This window comes from Conger conger, chromosome 4 (genome assembly GCF_963514075.1).
Source record: "Conger conger chromosome 4, fConCon1.1, whole genome shotgun sequence".
Classification (NCBI taxonomy): Eukaryota; Metazoa; Chordata; class Actinopteri; order Anguilliformes; family Congridae; genus Conger; species Conger conger.
In genome coordinates, this window is record NC_083763.1 from 74,204,783 (window position 1) to 74,224,986 (window position 20,204).

General features: G+C 45.8%; 1 protein-coding gene across 4 annotated transcripts in view; it reads left to right on the top strand.

The window, feature by feature from the left end:
* Positions 1-20,204, top strand: part of LOC133126134 (cadherin-18-like) — a 275,444-nt gene that overhangs the window by 227,711 nt on the left and 27,529 nt on the right. The window lies entirely within an intron of this gene.

A 20,204-nucleotide genomic window follows, 5' to 3' on the forward strand; every position in this document is an offset into this window, starting at 1 on the left:
TGTGCTCACCTGTCTGCATGCCCGCGCGCTTGTTTGCCTGGAAGTGAAAATGGCAGACTAATCCCAGCGGCGGTCCCCGGCCGCCGAACGCTCAGCATTCCTCGGAGCGTGGGAATGCCCGCTCGGCGTCTGCGCTACGAAACGGATGACGGGGAGGAACGGAGCCACGCTCCCGTCACCCCGCCCCTGCAGATCCCCCACTGCTGGGCCCTCCAGCAGGGCACTCTGGGTAAATAATGCAAGGGGGCCGGCCTCCAACATCTGCTCAGCCAATCAATTATGAAAGGCCGGACCTGTGAGAATCGCATGTGTTTAGATGTGCCGATCTCTTTTTTCCTCTTTCCATGTTTTTCCGTATATCTGGGGCCTGTTCTGCAAAGCAGGATCACTGAGTTAACCTGGTAATTGCACTAAGTAAAACCCAAATATGGAACATGGGCTGAAGTAAAAGGACCTGTTCCTGGTTTTACTCAGCGGAGATATCTGGGTGATTCAGTAATCCCGCTTTGTGGAGCAGGTTCCTGGAATGTCTGATGCCGTGTTTCTGAGGTGAGGTCGTACGTCCTCTCTCTCTGAAGCTTGTGTTCTGGGAACACTGCTTTATGTTTTCCTTACGCTGGTAATGTGTTTGGTCCCGGCAGGTTGTTTTAATGTACAGCATCCATGTCGAAACCACTGACAGGATAACATTTATTTACAGGTTTGTCGTGTAAAGTGAGAAAATAAACACAAAGTAACTCAAACTGCAAGCAGTTGCGCAAAGGACGTTCCTTCCGGAATGTGTATGTGTTCATCAAAACTTTATTTATTGATAGCATTAACTTTATCATTATTAGTATTTCTAGTATTTTATTATTGTTTTATTTTGGTTGGGATGATTTCCTTTAGAAAGATGATTGCACTGACCTTGAGGAATGGAGTGTCAGTATGATTTAAAACAAGATATGTTTATAATTGTTAATAAGTCGTACGAATTAATCTGTTCCTCTGCACAGCCTCTGATAACTGTCACTGTAACTTGGACTTCATTGAAGTGCATTATTATTATTATTATTATTATTATTATTATTATAACCTCAAATGTTCATATACCCACCATAAAGTAAAGCCAGACACATCCTTCACTGCACACATATCCAAAAAACTCGGAGCCAATCAAAAAAAAAAAAAAAAAAACCTTTAAAAAAACTCAACTGAACTAAAGTGAAGTTAAAGAAGTTTACAAAAAAAAAAAAAACCTGTACAGAAGTGAATTGGGAAAAGCAAACCCCACAATTAGCAAGGGTTCTGCAAGCCTGCTGTAGAGGAGCGCTTTCATAATCCCCCATAATCCCTTTGGCTTCAGCCCTCTGGCTGTCTCCCTTCAGAAGTTTGCAGTGTGAAGTTCAACGTGAGGCTAACAACCTCGCACTGCCAAATTAACCTTGCCCGGGGAAAAGAGGCGGCCATTTTCTAAATTAGCTCCGCTCTCTCGGCGAGCAAGAGCAGCCTGTCAATTCAGGATGGGGGGGGGTGTGTGGGGGGGCGGGGGTAAGTTGAGGAGACACAGAGATCACTGGAGTGAGAAAAGCAAAGCTTCGGGGAGCATTCCGGAAAGTTCTTGCGGTGCGGAGGTAGCGCCTCCCCTGTTATAGAAATGTAGAGAATGGCCATCGCTGCGTGACTGGACTGAGAACCAGGGGGCCCTGCCGCAGAAGAACAGGCTCACCTGAGAAGAACTAAGGACTAACCTCCGCCATCTGCCAAGGACTAACCTCTGTGATCTGCTGAGGACTAACCACTGTGATCTGCTCAGGACTAACCTCTGCGATCTGCCAAGGACTAACCACTGTGATTTACTGAGGACTAAACACTGTGATCTGCTGAGGACTAAACACTGTGATCTGCTAAGGACTAACTACTGCGATCTGCTAAGGACTAACCATCTCGATCTGCTAAGGACTAACCTCCATGATCTGCTAAGGACTAACCACCTCGATCTGCTAAGGACTAACCTCCATGATCTGCTAAGGACTAACCACCTCGATCTGCTAAGGACTAACCTCCATGATCTGCTAAGGACTAACCACCTCGATCTGCTAAGGACTAACCTCCATGATCTGCTAAGGACTAACCACTGCAATCTGCTCAGGACTAACCACCATGATCTGATAAGGACTAACCACCTTGATCTGCTAAGGACTAACCTCCATGATCTGCTAAGGACTAACCACTGCAATCTGCTCAGGACTAACCACCATGATCTGATAAGGACTAACCACCTCGATCTGCTAAGGACTAACCTCCATGATCTGCTAAGGACTAACCACTGCAATCTGCTCAGGACTAACCACCATGATCTGATAAGGACTTATCACAGCAATCTGCTAAGGACTAACCTCCGTGACTGCCCAACTTGGCACTGTTTGCAGGAAAAACCCAGTGAGAGAGAGGTGTTGATTGAAAATGTATTTTTATAGATTTTTATTTAAGTTCTTCGTCTTAAAATGTTGTCCCACTTTCACAGAGTGGTACTGTCTTGCTGTTGACTGTAATGAAGCTGAATATTCAATTCAAGTGAATTTTATTTGTATGGCTCTTTTGACAGAGGACTGTCACAAAGACGTTTTAGAGAATATGTGTGTGCGTGTGTATGTGTGTGTATGTGTATGTGAGTGCGTGTGAGTGTGTGTGTGTGTGTGTGTGTGTTTTCATGGTGACACATGGTAACATCTATCACCTTTTCTAGGATCCACGTGTACAGCACCTGCTGTGACTACCAGTGTTAATGTAGGAGATGCACATTATGGTAATGTCATGGATATCCGGACTGTGTGTGTGAGATTGTGTGTGTGTGTGTACATATGTGTCTGTGTGTGTGCATGCTTGTGTGTGTGAGTTTGTGTGCACACACGCACATATGCAAATGAGTCGGTAGTTCAGAAATAATGAATGAGCAGAAAGATCCGTGTGACACGACATACTGTGTTCTGGTGAAATCTCAACTCACGATGCAAGTAATTCTTCCATCCCACGGGATGTGGTGTGCTTGCGTGAGTCCATCACTGCTGTTCAGAACTAGGGGGTATTTCACAAAACTGTATTGAGTTACTGCGCAGAGTAAAAACAGCCTTTTTTAAATTTCATGTTCCATTTTCCAGATTTTTGGAGGTTTATGGTTTTTACTCATTGCAGTTTTTCAGCTCACTCCATAACCCTGCTTCACTGGGCATCTATTGTTGGGGCTATTGACGTGTTTAATAGACACCGTCGCTGACGAGAGGGAAGATTGTTGTTTGCAAGGTGTTGTTTTCGTCGCTCTGAGCATGAGAGGAAAAACACTAGATCAGGATCATACTTAATTAGGGTGATTATTCCAGTTATTTTGAGCTGTACGAGGCCTTGTGCATAGAGTTAATTGGCTGTTGTTCACATCATCATTCCTTTCAAAGCTAACTGCAAACGGATTCAGGATCGAGCAGTTACACCGTTGCATTGTGCAGGCCATTTTGCTCCCCCTTCTCTGTCTTTTTTATCCCTATTTTGGCTGTGCAACGATCCGTCGTTTCTCTTTGTCCTGAATGTGGACTTAACGGCGGTCACAGCACACATCATGTGGACAAAACCCTTTCGAAAATATATCTGACGCTCCCCTAAAAGGCAGCATATTTCCAAAAGCACATAGCTTTTTATCGGCTCTTACGCAATGCCCTTTAAAAACAAGGGACGCGTTTCCATCAGAGAGAGGGAACAAGACACGGACTATAAAGGTTAGGTAATCGCTTGTTACCGCCTTCAGTGGAAAGAGCCAGGAAAGACCGACATTTATTTTAACTTTTCAGATGAAGTAACACGGCGACCTCGCTCAACAGCTCTGAACTGATACCGTCCCGAGGCAGTCCACAGGGGGGGGCGAAAAAAAAACAAAAAAAGGTTTTGAAATTTCCTGCCTGTCACATCGATCAGGATAAACGCCCAAATGCAAGCAGCTCTACCCCAGTGAAACACCCACTGATCTTCAGAAGTACCCGATGATCTGAAAATACAGGTGCAGAGAGTAAAAGTCCTTCCCCGGTATATTGTTCCAATCAACTCGTTTTTGGTAATCAACACAGTTATTCAGCTAGGAGGCGGAAGTACTAAACCAGGCTGAGTGCATGGGTGGACAGAACACAAGGCAGGACATTTACCCCTTGGACCTCCCATCGCTCGACTTTGGTTGATTCCATTGAATCATTAATAAAGCACTCTACTTTACACAATAAAGCTTATGTCAATAATTATATTGTTTTTAGCTTGCAGTATTTGTTGTGCATAATTAATCAAGTGTAGTGGTTAAGGTACGTGACTGGGACACGCAAGGTCGGTGGTTCGATCCCCGGTCTAACCACAATAAGATCCACACAGCCGTTGGGCCCTTGAGCAAGGCCCTTAACCCTGCATTGCTCCAGGGGAGGATTGTCTCCTGCTTAGTCTAATCACCTGTACGTCGCTCTGGATAAGAGCGTCTGCCAAATGCCATTAATGTAATGTAATGTAATAATCAAGAATTCCAACTACTCCAGTTCCCATACAGCATGGACCAGCTCATCCAGGACCGAAGTGAACCGTTTCATAACAGTCATTTCAAGAAGGTGGAGAGACTCCTCCGTAGTTTTATTCCGGGTTCCCTTCGCTCTGCAGAAACCGCTGGACTCTTTGGCCTCTTTTCCTCACCCCCACAAGTTCACAGATTCTGTATGTGTGGTTTGAATCAGGAGCACCGTACATGCCATGTCCTCTCAATGCAGACCAGTCCGTGCTTTCAACTGGTCCTCCCTCCTCGAGTTGCCACCCGTCCTGGATTCTCCTGGACTGTCCCGGATTTGTGTTGTCTGTCCTGGAAAAAACAACGAAATGAAATGTCCCGGAATCTAAGTATTTTCGAGTGTTGCATACATTAGCATTGCTTAATGAAATGTAGACAGCGCATCCAGTGTTCAGAGAAGTTATTAACCTTCACAAACTACACTCTTTGTTTTTGTAATGAAAGAGGAATTGGCACCAAGCACAAGGTAGTTGCGCACCACATTCCCTCAGGCTCACGCGCCCTCGAGAGCGATCGACAGTCCGGCTTACTCAGTTTACCAGCTTCGTATGTGTCCAGGATTTTTACAGGACTGAGGTGGCAACCCTACTCCCTACACAGGCCCGATTGAGCTGACTACCGCCTGCAGTTGTGGACTTCTCCAGACTTCAGTTGAACGTGCTGTCGTGGGCTATATCTGTGCCGGGAGACTGCTGCAATTAAAGGTGTTTATTCAGCAGCTTTCTCCCTGACGTCGCACCACTGAATGTCTGGACAGCTGTCAGGGGGAGAACGGCTGTAAATAGATAGAGTCATCTGCACCTTTCGCAAAAACACACAAAGAAAAGCATCCGTTTCCCCCGCAACCGACAGCCCATACTTGTCAACTCAACATATGGCCGGGATACGTTCTCAATTAGCGGCTCAATCACGTCTTATTAGCAACTCGGGCGGAGCAAAACAACATACGCAGTCTATTCCCCAGAATGGATTTTGAAATAAGTGCCATCATTCATCTATTTTAATGCTACATATATCAACAACAAAATGCATAACATGTGTGTTGTGTCACAGAGTCTCATTGCAAAACCTCTTTACCTATACGGGCAGCCTGTAGTCAAGTGGCCATGGTATAGTTAATGATTAAGACCCAGAAGGTTGTTGGTTAAAGCCCCTGTGTAGCCACAATAACATCCACACAGCTGTTGAAATGCTGGTGCTTTGACCCCACATTGCTCCAGGGGGGGATTGTCCCCTGCTTAGTCTAATCACCTGAAGGTCGCTTTGATTAATCCTGTGTTGTCTTAAGGGTCAAAAATGATCCACCACTATGTTTAACAGCTGAGAAAACCCCCTAAATTATCTTTTTTCAACTTCAAATTTGATTACAAAGTGTGTGATGAGTGACAGGTTGGTTCTTCATGCAAAATAGATTTGGAGTTTAAAATTCAATGAAGCTGCTTTATTTTAGGAGATTAGTGAAGGCGGGTCATTTTTTACCCTTGGGATGAGGGGAGGATATGTAAAGAGACTACACAAGGGTTAAAATCAACAGCTAAATAACACATTATTTTCTAATTGTATATGTAAATCCATGCTGATGAGAGTGTCTGCTGAGTGCCCAAATTGAAACATAAGTGTGAACATAAGAGTGGAGGTGTCATTAGGGTGGTGTGTTGTGGGACAGATTCCTGAGCTCCGTAGTGGGTGGATGAATCGTTTCCGTATCTGACTCATAGAGAGTTATTCCTCTTTGGGGATTCGCTGCAGAGACAGATTTAAATTAATGAATAAATTCATGGCTCACGTGATTGTGCAGTACCAGTTTACAAAGTTATGCTTCACGTTATTCATTAAACAAGTGTTCAAACTAAACTAACTTCTGATAACGTGCCACTTGGCACCAAAAATCTCAGTCTCCGCTTCAAGTGGCAAAATTCCCAGTGTGGAATTATATGTATCTTTAAAACTCGCATCTTCACTGAACAAATGCTATTCATTCTTTCATTTGTGCATTCATTCATAGCTCCCTGTTGCTATGGAAATGACATCATGAGTTTTTGGCAGTGTGATTTCCAGTCGAAGCAATTGGCCAGGACAGTCATCTTTTGGACCGGAGCCTGATGTATCAGTGTCCAGAAATGTAGTTTACTTATTTATTAGTCAGTATGGATGTCCATGTGCTATAAGAAGTGCCTGACGAAACTATTGCCTTTCTTGTCAGTCAGATTTCTGACAGTCAGAAATAGCTCATCCTTGAAAAGATCATCCTTGGGGATTTCGGGAGAGGAGCACTCCCTCATTCTTCTTGTAAACTATATTCTCTGTCCATTGGATTTCCACTCGTGTTTCACTCTGGTCTACCCTCCGCGAGATAAGCAGTACTGTCAGAGACGGCACGCAGTGACTTCCACTTCACGCACACGCCGCAAGCACGGAGAGCTGCAGGTGTGCTGTACCGTCCGACGCTACACAGCTACTCTCACGGAGAGCTGCAGGTGTGCGGTACCACCCAACGCTACACGCTACGCTCACGGAGAGCTGCAGGTGTGCGGTACCACCCAACGCTACACGCTACGCTCACGGAGAGCTGCAGGTGTGCGGTACCACCCAACGCTACACGCTACGCTCACGGAGAGCTGCAGGTGTGCGGTACCACCCAACGCTACACGCTACGCTCACGGAGAGCTGCAGGTGTGCGGTAGCATCCCACGCTACACGGCTCGCTCGGAAATCGAAGCAACAGATCCAGTGTGTTCATTAGCGGCTTTGATGACTGTGTCGCTGGTTTCATGCGCGTAGAAAGCAGAATCACGCTGCGGTACCCTGATTAGCAGCTTGGCTTTAAATAGACTTCCACCTGTCTCATAATGATCTGCTATTTTTCAGAGCGGATTTCTTCATCTACGTCTTCCGTGCACCTTGATGAAATTTCAGCAGCAAAACTGCTGACTGACATCTCTTGAAGAAGCCGACAAAGAAAAAATAAATGCCTTACTGTCAACCATAAAGGATTATGCCGTTTATCTGGAATACAATACATAAAGCATTTTACTCATGTGCATGCTGTATGTGCCTCTATTCACACCTGACAGCTACAGGTTTATCAACATAAATCCCTCCAGATTAGAGTATCTGCTAAGTGCCCGTATTTTCATTTTCAATTTGATTGTATTTGTATTGCGCTTTTCACAGAAGACTGTCCCAAAGCCGCTTCACAGACTAACAGAAGGCCAGAAAGAATACCAGCCCTAAGCCCCCAATAGCATATGAGATAAACAACTCCCTTATGTGGAGGAAAGCCCTCAAACAGTGGTGAGAAATCTCCCAGAATCCAGCAGTTGTGCAGTCGCATTTTGCTGGCCATTTTGCTCCCCCTTTTCTGTCTATTTTTTATCCCTATTTTGGCCGTGCAACAATCCGTCATTTCTCTTTGTCCTGAATGTGGACTTAATGGCGGTCACAGCACACATCATTTGGACACAATCTTTTCTAAAATGTATCTGACGCTCCCCTAAAAGGCAGCATATTTCCAAAAGTACATAGCTCTGTCGGCTCTTGCGCAATGCCCTCAAACAGTGCAGATAAATCTCCCAGATGGGAAGACTTTTTGGGGGGAACCCGGCTATAGAGGAATCCCCCTCCTCCGCTGGCCTATAGCTGATGACAGTCAATGGGAATGATGCCTCTGGCTGTGGTTGTGAGACTGTGTGTGTGCAGTAAAAGTATAGATTAATTTCAACCAGATAAGGGCCCGGTTTTACAAACACAGAAGAAGCTTTGTCCTGGACTAATCAGTAGATTTTTGTATCGAGAATCTCCGTTAAAAATCTCATTTAGTTTAGGACTAGGCTAATCTGTGTCCGTGAAACCAGCCCAGGATGTGGTAAAAAGAGATGCAGTTGATCCATTGCAGACCAGAATATTTATCATATGGCGATACAGTAGATCCGGTTCAGACCAGAATATTCTACTGCTTCTTGGCCTCTCATATTATGAAGAATACTAAATGGTAAATGGTTGGCATTTATATAGCGCCTTTATCCAAAGCGCTGTACAATTGATGCTTCTCATTCACACACACACACACACGGCGATCGGCTGCCATGCAAGGCGCCGACCAGCTCGTCAGGAGCATTTGGGTGTTAGGTGTCTTGCTCAGGGACACTTCAACACAGCCCGGGCGGGGGATCGAACTGGCAACCCTCCAACTGCCAGACGACTGCTCTTACTGCCTGAGCCATGTCGCCCCCACTATTACATAACATTACATTGTTCACTGCACATTTCAAATCACATCACAGCTGAAGTTTGGTCTGATTTCTTACCTCTGATCGTAATAATACCTCAAATAATAATGAATGTGTCATAGAATAAAATAAAATAATTCTATGTGGGTTTTCAAACAAAACTGAATTGGTCTTATCTATATACATTGTTATTCTATAGAAACCTTTTGAGGACACACTCTCAAACCTGTAGGATGACATCCACAGTTTCCATGCTCTAGTCAGAGAAATATTAAACGTGTGTCCACCCATAAACAAACTGCACCTAAATGTCAATTTTCAAAAATCAAGGAACATTTACCAATTTTAGCATCTATTATTAAATACCTTAATTAAATTCAGGCTCAGCAATTGTCAGTATCACATTAAAACAGGTTATCAGGTGTGTTCCTTTTCATTTGCATTTAACGTATTTTTCATAAAATGGAAAATATGAAATTTTGATCTATTATACGGCGAAATGTCAAAGGTTTGAGACAGCTATATTTAAAATGCTTTAGACGTAGCAGAGTTAGAATCCAAGATCTGGCTCTTGAATGTCTGACTTCTACTGTGCTTCTCCTAATATATGCTTGAACAGGGCAGGAACGTCGATGCCTCTTGAATACATCTTTAAATTAGAAAGTTCAAAAGGCGCCAGAGATAGTTCAGAGTGAAAGTAACACCCGCTTGAAGTTAAACCCACTGAAAAGCTTAATTTGTACAAAAAAAAATAAAACCCTTCAAGAAAGCTTTGATTTTCAAACATTTTCTCCCTTCACACCTTTTTCCAGACACATTTATTGAATAGAACAGTTTCAAACCCAGGTCACATTGTGCCACATGCTTGCTTAACCTATTAGTTATCACAGCATAACGCGATCATGGTATGCAACAACTTTATCATTGATTCGTAATTATGCATGCAATGTTTTGGTGAAAGGGTTGGACTTACTTCAAATAGTATCTTCGAAGAATCTTACAGAACTGCTACGTCTTTTCTAATGAATGGCTTATAAAGTATTTATAAAGTTGTCATGACATGTTTATTAAGGAGGTATAGCATGATGTCTTTCAGAAAATATAATTTTCTGGCTAACTCAATAGCCCTGCTTTGTTGAAGTACCAAGCTAACTCTGTTATCCTGCTTTGTGGAGTTATCCAGCTAACTCTTTAATCCTGCTTTGTGGAATTATCCGGCTAACTCTGTAATCCAACTTTGTATAGTTATCCAGCTAACTCGGTAATCCTTCCTTGTTGATTTATCCGGCTAACTCTGTTATCCAGTTGTGTAGAGGTATCCAGCTATCTCTGTATTCCTGCTTTGTGGAGTCATCCAGCTAACTCAGTTATCCTGCATTGTGGAACTAAACACACATCTTGTCTAGCACACAGAAATAGCCTTCAGACACCTACCTGACTTGCCAGCCCTTCCAAAACTCGGATGTTGAGCCTCCCCCCTGGAAATATATATAATGCAGCTCCACCAATGTGACCTATCCACACACAGATTTATTCTTGTTTGATGTCCAGGTTTCTGAAGCAGGCTGAGTAATATCCAATAAGCTTTCCCTCCCAGTGCCCCCCTGTCCCCGTGTACTCTTCACCACCCCAAAAAGCCGCCATTACAGGACGGTGATGGGAGGGCATCGGAGTGTCAGTCAGGGAGTCCACAGATCCCGACGGAGGCTCAGAGTGTTTTCTCCTTCAGTGAGACAGGGTCTCCCGTCTCTCAGTTTGGTAACCCTTGCACGTGACCTACTCCTGTGAATCTTCAAACGCTCGATCTGCTAGAGTACGATTTCTCAACACCCAGGGTACTTCCCTTCCCCCAGTGACGTCTGTAAGGCAGCGCCGTTTAGAACTACAGGGGCGACATGGCTCAGGCAGTAAGAGCAGTCGTCTGGCAGTCGGAGGGTTGCCGGTTCGATCCCCTGCCCTGGCTGTGTCGAAGTGGCCCTGAGCAAGACACCTAACCCCTAAATGCTCCTGACGAACTGGTCGGTGCCTTGCATGGCAGCCAATCGCCGTTGGTGTGTGAGTGTGTGTATGAATGGGTGAATGAGAAGCATCAATTGTACAGCGCTTTGGATAAAGGTGCCATATAAATGCCAAACATTTACCATTTTGCACTCATGGAGGCAGCAGCTGCCGTGCAGGAATCACTGAGGGAAGGAAAGTACCTTGGGCCTTCTCAACAGGGGCAGTCTGAGATCGCTAGGGGGCGCTAGAAGCATGATTGATGAATATTGGAGACATTGGAGAAAGCATGATGAAGCAGCTAATGTCACAATAGTGTAATAAACCAGCCCGAAAAGGGCTCTGTCGGAAGACCAGAGAACACACAACACACTCCAGGTAATGATCCAATATATATCTTTACTTATTATTTAAAATGTAAGTAACATAAAACAGACTAGGGTAGGAAAGGTAGCACACACACTAAACATAGATTAATATAATAAGGATTTAAAGACTTAGCTCGCCGAGCTGGCGAGACCCTCCCCCGGGGTCTGGGCTGTGGCTCCGTCCGACTCCCCGGGACGATAGCTTGGGTCGGCGGGGCCACTGGCGCACGGCAGCAGGCCGAACGCTGGAACGATGGGCTGGAGAGCAGGCGGATGCACACACTCCTAAATCTCCCCGGCCCCGTCTTACTAAAGGAGGCAACCAGCCTCCCCTCCTGGCGCTGGTACAGCTCCCCTGACTCACCTATCGTCACCGCCGGCAAAACTATCATTTGCGAACGGCTCCTCGCCCCAGAGTGTGCCGATCCGCAATAGCACACAGGTCTCAGCTCCCCAGCAACACCCGAATGAACCCTAGGCTCTGTCTCTTAACCCCCAGAGTCCCATGCAGAGTTTCACCGTCCCACAGCTGGAGACAATTAGTCCATTATTGCTCTCCACCCCCCACCAATGCTTCCTCCCACACCAGGTTTATCACAATAGCAAAAGAATAGCTTCCTCACTCATGTCACTGTTACGTGAGACAGCCACAACGAAATTTCCATTGACCCTGCTAGCCCGGAACTGCCGAGTTCTTAATCAGAGGCCTGACGTTAGCTAGGTAGCATGCTAAGTGACGAATGTCATAATCACAGACTATATTCAGCAATGTGTTGTTCAATATGTCATAGCAATTGGCAGTGCCTGAATTTAATCATGGTGAAAAAAAAATAAAAATCTATTAGTGAATGGGTATGGAAAACCGCGTTAAGTACTTGAAATTCAAAGCTCGAGTGAATGGTTTTTTTTTTTCTCCTACAAATGAAGACTTTCAGTGGGTTTTACCGTGCAGAATACCCCTGGTGCCTTTTCAACTTCCTAATTTAAAGATTTATTCAAGAGGCGCCGCTGAACAAGTCCTATTCAAGTGCATATATTAGGAGAAGTGCAGTAGAACTCAAACATCCACAAAGAGCCAGTCCATTGATTCAGACTCTGCAAAGCCTGTAGCATTTTAATATAGCTGTCTCAAACCTTTTAGATTTCTCTTTACATTTCATTATATATATATATATATATACACTCACCAAGCACTTTATTAGGAACATTTCTACTTTATTATGCCTACTTATTCATGCGATTAGCTAGTCAGCCAATTGTGTGGCAGCAATGCAATGCATGCATTCATGTAGATACAGGTCAGGAGCTTCATTTAATGTTCACATCAACCAACACAATGGGGAAAAAAATTTATCTAAATTACTTTGACCGTGGAATGATTGTTGGTGGCAGACAGGGTGATCTGAGTATCTCAGAAACTGCTGATCTCCTGGGATCTTCACACACTATTCTCTAGAGTTTGCAAAGAATAGTAAACAAAAAATACAGTGAGCAGCAGTTCTGCAGACAGAAATGCCTTGTTACTGAGAGACATCAGAGGAGAATGGCCAGACTGGTCAAAGCTGACAGGAAGGTGACAGTAACGCAAGAAGCACACATTACAACAGTGGTAAGCTGAAGAGCATCTCTGAACACACAACACATCATAACTGAGTGGATAGGCTACAGCAGCAGAAGTAAAAAAAGTAAGTACTAAAGAATGATGTGCTCGGTGAGTGTATATATTCTGCTACTGCTGTAGCCTATCCTCCTTAAATATGCTTACAAACGTGGATATGCAAAAAAAGAAGGTGTGTCTACTCCAGGCTCTCTGTCCATCTGTCCATTAATCAGATTTTAGGGTCCATGTGTATGGGCCATTTGGCCGCATATCTAATTACACACAAAACTGTACATGCCAATCAGCATATTAAAAACTTAAATAATCCCCCAATGTAACCCCCCCCACCCCAGAAAAACAGACAGTGACCTATCCCTTTGAGTTGGTAATGTTAAAACAGACATTGGGTAACTGCTGCTGTGTGACTGTATAATGATACAGCTGGTTAAGTTGAGTCTGCAGTCATGACCGACCGGGAAGGTTTTGGGTTGAGTTTGTGGGTGAAAGTCGTGTTCATACCCGTCACGCAATGTAACACTTAATAAGACTGCCCTTCAGACTGGTTTCCCCCCATTATGACGCCCGCCCGCTGTGAATGTTAAGGGTGCGTACCTGCGTGTAATCAAAGGGTATTGTTGGTGCTTGCAGTCGCCGCATGACTTTCTTAACTTCTCCTCCTTTCAGCTGCCTTTTTGCGATCGTGTGATTGATGCATTCTCCCTCGCGCACCACCATTACCTGTTACAAGAAAGGGCCTCAGAGCATTAGTCTGAGCACAATGGCACCTTCAATTACGAGCACTGAGTGAGGGACAGAGGGTGAGGGGGAGAGAGAGAGAGAGAGGGAGAGGGTGGGAGAGTGAGAGAGAGAGAGAGAGAGAGGGAGAGGGTGAGAGAGAGAGAGAGAGAGAGGGTGAGAGAGTGAGAGAGAGACATAGAGAGAGGGAGAGGGTGAGAGAGAGGGAGAGGGTGGGTGAGAGAGTGAGAGGGAGAGAGAGAGGGAGAGAGAGAGAGGGTGAGAGAGTGAGAGAAAGACATAGAGAGAGGGAGAGGGTGAGAGAGTGAGAGAGAGACATAGAGAGAGTGAGAGAGTGGGAGAGAGACATAGAGAGAGTGGGAGAGAGTGATAGACAGAGAGAGAGGGAGGGAGAGAGGGGGAGAGAGAAAAACAGAGAGAGACATGAAGAGAGAGAGAGGGGGGAGAGTGGGAGAGACATAGAGAGGGAGAGAGTGAGAGACATAGAGAGAGAGACAGACAGAGAGAGTGAGAGACAGAGAGAGATAAAGAGAGAGATAGAGAGAGACATAGAGAGACAGAGAGACAGAGAGAGAGAGAGAGAGAGAGAGGGAGAGAGAGAGACTTTTGATGTTATTTAATGAAAGCATCTAATTACAAAACTTAAAAACAAGACCAAACCCCTTCATCGTCTTACCCTAACACCTGGGTCACATGGTCTCTCTCAGGCAATCGTGTGGCAGCAGTGCAATGCATAAAATCATGCAGATATGGGTCAGGAGCTTCAGTTAATGTTCATTAATGTAATGTCAGCCATCAGAATAGGGAAAAAATGTGATGTCCGGTGGGAAAAACAAAAAAACATCCAGTGAGCAGCAGTTCTGCAGACGCCTTGTTAATGAGAGAGGTCAGAGGAGAATGGCCAGACTGGTCAAAGACGACAGGATACAAATAACTACACATTACAACAGTGGTATGCAGAAGAGCATCTCTGAACACACGACGCGTCAAGCCTCTAAGTGGATAGGCTACAGCAGCAGAAGATTTAATAAGTATAAATACCTAATAAAGTGCTCACCGAGTGCGGACACCGGGCGCTCGGTTTGAAGAAATGTGTGTCAGGCCTCCCTCGCGTGCGATACTTAATTCTGAAGAGGGTGGCACTGCTCACGCTTCTGTTCCCTCCGTTATGAGAAACACCCACAGCATGTTGATTGAGCCGTGCTAATCCTTAGAGGGCAGCTCCACGCAAACCGTCCTCAGGTCCGGAGGCTGCAGAGAGAGAGGACCGGGCAGACTTTGTGCAGCCTGTAGCCAAGTGGCTAAGGTACATGACTAGGGCAGCCTGTAGCCTAGTGGCTAAGGTACATGACTGGGGCACCTGTAGCATAGTGGCTAAGGTACATGACTGGGGCAGCCTGTAGTGTAGTGGTTAAGGTACATGACTAGGGCAGCCTGTAGTGTAGTGGTTAAGGTACATGACTGGGGCACCTGTAGCATAGTGGTTAAGGTACATGACTGGGGCAGCCTGTAGCCTAGTGGCTAAGGTACATCACTGGGGCAGCCTGTAGCCAAGTGGCTAAGGTACATGACTGGGGCACCTGTAGCCTAGTGGCTAAGGTACATGACTGGGGCACCTGTAGCCTAGTGGCTAAGGTACATGACTGGGGCAGCCTGTAGCCTAGTGGCTAAGGTACATGACTGGGGCAGCCTGTAGCCTAGTGGCTGAGCTACATGACTGGGGCAGCCTGTAGCCTAGTGGCTAAGGTACATGACTGGGGTAGCCTGTAGCCTAGTGGCTAAGGTACATGACTGGGGCAGCCTATAGCCTAGAGGCTAAGGTACATGACTGGGACCTGGATGCTTGGTGCTTCAAGCCCCTGGTGCAGCCACAAAAAAATCAGTTGATAACAACTTATTAAATAACAAATGATTAATGACTATGTATGTCAATCAAATCGGTGCAGAATATCACAAGGACATGCCGCATCCCATGAGTTTGGGTAATGAAACATAGAGTGTGTGTTTAACTGTCTCTGCATGCCGTGTAGGCAGCACGGATGGTGCAGTGGGTAGCACTGCCGCCTCACAGCAAGGAGGTCCTGGGTTCGAATCCCCGTCGGCCGGGGCCTCTCTGTGCGGAGTTTGCATGTTCTCCCCGTGTCTGCGTGGGTTTCCTCCGGGTACTCCGGTTTCCTCCCACAGTCCAAAGACATGCACGTTAGGCTGATTGGAGAGTCTAAATTGCCCGTAGGTATGAGTGTGTGAGTGAATGGTGTGTGTGCCCTGCGATGGACTGGCGACCTGTCCAGGGTGTATTCCTGCCTTTCGCCCAATGTATGCTGGGATAGGCTCCAGCCCCCCTGCGACCCTGATCAGGATAAGCGGGTTCAGATAATGGATGGATGGATGGATGGATGCATGCCGTGTGTACTGGCCTGAGTCAGGGATTGCTGAGCATCACTAATAATTTTTTTGCCGAGGAATGACACTAAATAGAAAAACGCTGTACAGTGTTACTCAAGAAGTTTGAAACATCACAGGCTGCAGCAGAATCGCACGGTCTCAAACGGCTGTCGCACTGTGTATAAAGTACCCCCAACACCTGTCGTATCGCGTTTAAAAGAAAAAAAAACCGTGTATAAATAGCGGAGCTGTTGTCGGACGTGTCTCCAGTGGGCGGAGGTGTTGTAGGCCGGGGAGTCGTCTCAGGCGATGTCAAGCAGGAAGCCCAGATGGCAGGAGAGTAAACACACCAGGTATAACAGAGAGCCAGCCACAATTACCTGTGCCACCTGCGTCCGCTTCTGAGCAAACAGTCTGAGGGCACTTTAAAAAAATTAAAAAAACTCCCGGCAAGGAGAGAGACTCCAGACATCTGTTTTGCATATTCAAACATTTATTTACGGTGGCAGCATCCTCAATTTACATGTTGAGGTCCTTTGCAAAAGCTTCTTTTTTTTTATTCTGTTTAAATTCTCCACGTCTCTGAAGGCTGGTGGGAAGTGCTCTCCAAATACTTTCTGCTGAAAGAGGCTCTCGGAAATAAAGTGACAGTGGCGATACATTTTTGTTCTTCAAGGACCAAATGTCTAAAAGTTATCTTTGGGTACAAATGAGTATACTTTCCGAGGAAAAAGGGTACAAATTAATTATATATGGATAGACATAATTGGTGGGTAGCATATTATATTTTGTTGTACAGTTTGTGTAGTGAGATGACTTGGTTTGCAGCCATGTTTTTTTCTTCTGGCTGGCTTGCAATGGAAGCTTCTAAAATAGTTATCTGGCAAGTGGTACTCGTCAACGGAAAATCTTTCTATTTTGGTAATTTGTTTGCTCGTCGATAACTCCCAATATCAGCTAACAGGAGAAAAATAATTGGTCTCATGGCCCTTTCTTAAAAGGGATATTCATCTCACCAAGTCCTCCCTCTGCATAGAATGAAGCAAAAAGTGTGGAACTATTTATGTACAGTGCATAAGTGTCTGGACAGTTGTACAATGTCTGTTCTTTTGGCTTTGTACTCAAGAGGATTGACTCTCAGCTGTAATCTGAGGGTATTTGCTGTACTAGGCATCCATAAAGGACTAACATCCCTTTTATACATAGTCCACCCATTCTAGGGGACCAAAAGTAATTGGACAGTTGGCTTCTCAGCTGTTTCTGATGAGACGGGTGTATTCAGTATGTTCCTTGGCACAGGTATAATGAAGCTTTCTGTATATAGTCTTGATTCTAGGCTTTTGATTGCCTTTGGAGTCTGTTATTGGCGTTTGTCAACATGAGGACCAGACTTGTGCCAGACAAGTGACGTGAAGTCATTACGAGGCTGAGAAATAAAAATAAATGTTCTGCTGGAGTAGACTCTCGGAAATAAAGTGACAGTGGAGGTACATTTTTGTTCTGCAAGGCTCAAATGTCCAAAATGTACCCTGAAAGTACATTAAGTACAAATTAGTATGCTTTCTAAGCAAAAAAGGTACAAATTAATTACATGTTTCTGGCTCTGGGAACAAGCATTTTTACCTTTCTAAGCACTTTTCCTGCCTTAAATTGAGTGAGTGTACAGAGCCAAAAGACCAGAAATTGTACCACTGACCGAATACTTGTATGTATGTATTAAATGTGTTTAATTAAATACAAAATAAATTAATAAATAAATAAATAACTGTGGGCGGCACGGATGGTGCAGTGGGTAGCACTGCCGCCTCACAGCAAGGAGGTCCTGGGTTCGAATCCCCGTCGGCCGGGGCCCCTCTGTGCGGAGTTTGCATGTTCTCCCCGTGTCTGCGTGGGTTTCCTCCGGGTACTCCGGTTTCCTCCCACAGTCCAAAGACATGCACGTTAGGCTGATTGGAGAGTCTAAATTGCCCGTAGGTATGAGTGTGTGAGTGAATGGTGTGTGTGCCCTGCGATAGACTGGCGACCTGTCCAGGGTGTATTCCTGCCTTTCGCCCGATGTATGCTGGGATAGGCTCCAGCCCCCCTGCGACCCTGATCAGGATAAGCGGGTTCAGATAATGGATGGATGGATGGATAAATAACTGTCATGTAAACTCACTTATTCATACATCCCCACCTAACTTCCCTTCGTCATTTTTGCACCATTTGAATCACAACACACTTCACCACAGACTCTACTTGGGTGGGGGGGGGCAGTGATCACTTCAACTGAGTTCATAAGCGTTTATAAGAGTTTTTAGGAGTTTATAAGAGTCCTTTAGGGATACTACGCACTTGGGCGAAATTCAATCGTTCACCATCACCGCTTCTCCGTGCTGACAGCCCCCTTCGCTCCGACATGTGCTTTCCAACATTTGACGGGAAGCTGGCAATTGAGCCGCCTCGCTGTAGCGCACAGCCTTACGTTTACCTGCGGACCAGGTGTGTCTGAGAGGCGGAGAGTCTACGCTACGTACTCGGACCGGCGCGACGGACCCCAGACACATCCCACTTTAGACCCTCCAGACTGAATGATATTCACAGCTCAATTTGGGGGTGCGTGAGAAGGCTAAGGACGGTTTGCGACAGTTTGTTTTGGGTTTTTCTCCGAGATAGTACGGCGTTCCCGCTGAATGTTTACGCTTCACCCCACGGTGCTCTCCTGGCGGCTTCCTTTCTGTCGTCGTGGTTATAAACGTGATTGAAGAGGCACCCCGGGAACTGCGTTTCCCTGTCTTCACCAAGGTTGTGTACTCACTCGAAATGTAATGAAAGGTGGCTAAAGATTGACCTTGGTTTCCCCGGAGACGCCTCTCGTTCCGGTCACAAAGGGGACAGAAGAAGCAATTCTGCATTGTGTATTTTATTTATTTATATATCTTCCTTTACATGGACTGTGAAGAGGCTCCGTTATCATGCGCAGAAAGGCAACAATCTCAGTGTTGACCTGGAGCACAATGGACTCTTCGGCTGCTGCTTTTCAAGTGGGATAATTTCAGCATTCAGGACTGACTTTTCACATTTCTTTGGCATTCACTTCCTTATTTTTTATATATAAGCGTGTGTGTGTGTAAGTGTGCATTCATGTGTGTGTGCGCAATTGCATGTGTGTGTGTGTGTGTCCGTGTGCGTGTACATGCATGAGCGTGTGTGTGTATGTGTGTCTGTATGTGTGCGTGCGTGCGTGCGTGCGTGCGTGCATGCGTGTGTGTGTGTGTGCATTGTTCTGGTTGTATCCACCTCAGAGTTGTTTGAGAAATAGATGGCGGTGCCTGAAACAGGTGTTACTGTACATGAACTCTTTAAGGCAGGAATCATCAAAGCACGGTCCTGCTGGTTTTCAATCCTTCCTTTACCGGGGAGTCAGATGTGAAGACAGTCTTGCCCATCAGTAGCGCAAATTGTTCGGCCAATTACCCGATTTGATGATTGCTGCTTTAAGGTGGGAGATCGCTGATGCTGTACGTGATTAGAATGCTCTCAGCCGAACGTTCTGATGCTGATGTCACAATCACAATGTCACAATCACGCGAAAGTTCTAGAACGCCGACTCTGAATGGAGAAGAAACAAATAAATGCTCTTCTTCAGAAGGTGAAGCGGCCGGGCCCCGTGTAAAATGGCCGCTCGTGTGAATGAATCGCTGTCTCTGTAGAGAAAGCCCGGGGCCGCTCCCCGCTCCGTCTCCGAATCGCTTTCCCCTGGGCCGAGTTTCCACGCCTGGCGGTCCTGCGGTCTAGACAGGGGTGATGATGGTGTCTCAGCGTCTGCACGAGGCTGTAAACTCGATTACGGCGGATTTTCATGGTGCTGCACAGTGATCAGGCAGGTCCCTTCACTGCAGGGATGGGGGCGTGGGAGAGAGAGGGAAGGAGAGCGTCTCTTTCTTTTAGACAGTAACTGACATTTTTTTACAGACTTAAATTTATGTCAGGGACAATTAAGCTCGGCAGCACGGATGGTGCAGTGGGTAGCACTGCTGTCTCACAGCAAGGAGGTCCTGGGTTCGAATCCCTCGAATCTGTGCGGAGTTTGCATGTTCTCCCCGTGTTTGTGTGGGTTTCCTCCGGGTACTCCGGTTTCCTCCCACAGTCAAAAGACATGCAGGTTAGGCTGATTGGAGAGTCTAAATTGCCTGTGGGTATGAATGTGTGAGTGTATGGTGTGTGTGCCTTGCGATGGACTGGCGACCTGTCCAGGGTGTATTCCTGCCTTTCGCCCAATGTATGCTGGGATGGGCTCCAGCCCCCCTGCGACCTTGTTC